This window comes from Diadema antillarum, unplaced genomic scaffold, assembly GCF_040938485.1.
Source record: "Diadema antillarum isolate AM-2024a unplaced genomic scaffold, OU_Dant_1.0 seq00001590_RagTag, whole genome shotgun sequence".
NCBI lineage: Eukaryota > Metazoa > Echinodermata > Echinoidea > Diadematoida > Diadematidae > Diadema > Diadema antillarum.
Genome location: NW_027272307.1, coordinates 710218 through 713330, shown reverse-complemented (window position 1 = coordinate 713330; position 3113 = coordinate 710218).

Sequence of the window (3113 nt, the reverse complement as noted above, 5' to 3'; positions counted from 1 at the left end):
ATTCTCACACCATTCCTATTAAATCTACAGACCTACCAAGTCCCCCTGATTCTGCAAGGAACTCCGAAAGATTAAACATGTCTTTATGTCAAGACAAAATGCATGTAATATAGAAGCTTGTAGGATTAGGATATTATCACCTATTAAGATGCATGTAGAAGTTTTGTATCTCCTTGATAGTTCTATGGAACCTGCCCAATTTGTTTTATATGTGTACAAAATGCTGGCAGACTGCATTTGTTATGAGACATTGTTTTCAGTCTACTGATCTATCAGAGTGACAGGTTATAAGAGGGAACTGCATAGAGGTGTATGGCTACACCATATGAAGGATATAGTGCTCTATTCATGAAATTATAAGATTTATGTTGAGATCAGCACCAGTCATGGATTAAGCACTTTTAGTAACGTACTGATGCAGAGATATCTCTGTAGTAGTCTCATTCTCCACTGGTTTTATCATGGAATAGCTTGCATCAAATTTGTAATATATTTGTATCAGGTGTATTTGCGAGAACTTAAAATACCGTTGATGTTTTGAGAAATGTTGGAGCATTCTGAAAATGTCCATAATCATGAAGTTTTGGTTGCGTGGGGGCGTTTTGGTTAGATAAGAATCTAGTTCTTGTCAAATGATGTTTGGTCAACAGAGGAACAAGTTGGTGAAAAGGACCTATTTGTGATATCAGGATTAGTCAGTCATGTATATTGATCATCTCAATAAAAGCTATCCGGGCTGCTTGGCTTGTGGGGAATGGTATTTATTGCAATCAAGTTTTATTCATCATCTGGTACCTGTCATGCTTAAACTCTTTTACATTTTCAGCTTCTTCATGAAAACCCGTTGATGGAATTTCACCAAACTTGGCACCTAGCATCCCTAGAGTGATACAATCTCAATTGTTCAAAAGGAAACAATCCAAAATCAAGGAAGCCTTACAAATTGCCTTCTATAAAATGAGCGATAATAATGCTAAAGTGCTATGATAAATGATTACATTGGTTGATTAGTGATATAAAATGAAAGGAATTAAGACAAAATTTCTTGTATGAAAACAGAAATGCAGTGTACTCTGAGTAGATGCATTAGTGTGTGTACTTTCAAGTTGGCTTGTGGCAGATTCAGGGATGACCCCTTTTTGGCCAGTACCAAGTTAGTGTCCAATGTTCACATTCATTGTTTTGGGGTGTTTTTCTTATGTGCATAGTCAAGACTTTTATTGAACTTCGTGGATGATAGAAAATATAGGCATAAGCAGTCAAACAGGCCCCATGACCCCCCCCCCCCCCCCTTTTGCTACAAAGCCCCATTATTAGATAATCTCTCAAAGTCTCCTTGTCTAGAACCAGAAATGTGACCATGCATCACAATACCAGCTGAGTCGCATGCCCTGATTTTACATGAGGACTCAAAATAGGTGAAAAAGGTCAAACTAAGTGTACTCAATCTTGAGCTTTTCATATTTTTTGAAAGAGTAATTCTTGTTCTACAGTATTCTTATGTTTGGAATCATAAAGTGAATGGGAAATTGCATTCTTATCAATTTTCTAGAGCACTCTTCTCTTTTCTTTTTTTCTTTCTTTTTTAGAATAGTGTGATTTGGTGTATCCCGTAGAGGCCCTTATTCAGTTCTGTAAAAAAAAATGAAACCCTTTCTACTCTCTTCACTTTCAATTCTAGTACCTCTTGAAAGGATGATGCTACCACTTTGAAAGTCAGTGTTGATAATGGATAGAATGTGTTAATCGAGCATGCTCAATTTCAGCTTAATCTGATAATCCGTTCACTGTTGTTGCTCCAGTGGTTTATGTCCTGTTTTTTGTCCCATTCATTACACAGCTTAGCACTGCTTGGTAAGATTAAGGGCTTGAATAGACTCTCTACTTTAGCACCTCTTTTCTCAGTTTTGTACACACTTTTCTGGAGTGTGTGTCTTCTTTCCAATATTGAGAGACCATTTTAATTGAGTTATACTATACATCATTTAAAAGCTTGAAGTCTGATCTTTCAGAATCTGCCCTTAACTTAAAAACCAAGTTCTGGCTACTTTTCATTGGTTTTATGATGCAGGGTTACATAATATAATTAAGTCAATGCTACATTTGTATGAGTATTTAAATTCATTAGTGGAAAAATGAGCAATGGAAATGGGATTCCTAATAAATTATATTTCTTTCCGGTCAGTTTTATTCTGTCTGCATTTAGTAAATAAATTCCTGAGTATCAAGTTTTAATGGCAAATCCAAGGGTGATCTCTGTGGAGCCGGGACCAAACTGGGGCCAGTTGTCACTTTTTAATCTTGTTAAAAGTCTAAAGTCAATTTTCTCCAAACTTGATAGGTATTTTTACCAGTGCAATAGAATATACAAATAATGAATGTTTATGAGTGCAATGGACAGAATATTTCATGAGGTGAAAGATGAAATGATCCATTCAACGAGGCGCAGCCTCGTTGAATGGATCAAACATTTCATCTTTCACCGAATGAAATATTCTGTCCATTGCACGAATGAAAAACATTTATTATTTGTTTTATATAACGCTTAAAATAGATCCTTGTCATTTGATGTTTTATCATCATCTTGGAAGAAGAGAAAATCCGAGATCGAGAGAGCACTCACAGAGCGCTTTACGCTAGCACGCTGTCGCATACACACACTGCAAACGCTAGCGTTTTACACGCGTAGTGTGCCGGGCTCTCAGCGAGCGTGCAATGGAGCAAATCGTATGGATCCAAATTGCACAGTTTTAATGGAACCACAATTGCACGGATGATGATGTCATAGTGAAATGGGCGGAATGATCAATGTCAAACAACCAATCAGATGATAAGGATCTCTTCAGGCGTTATATAATATACAATGTACAATGTACAAATGGACTCAAAGCCTCCGAGTTTGCTGTGTTCTCCTTGGATGATAGCCTGCAAGAAGGAGTGGAGTACATCATATAAACTTACAGTACTTGGGTATGTGTTAGACCCACTGGGTTTCTTGGGTTTTTCTCTTTCTTTTTTTTCTCCTTCTTTCAAGATGATAGTATTCATGATTATTTTGTTTGTTTGTGTCCGTATTCATACATTTATCTTTCAAAATTTGTTCACAGGTGAGA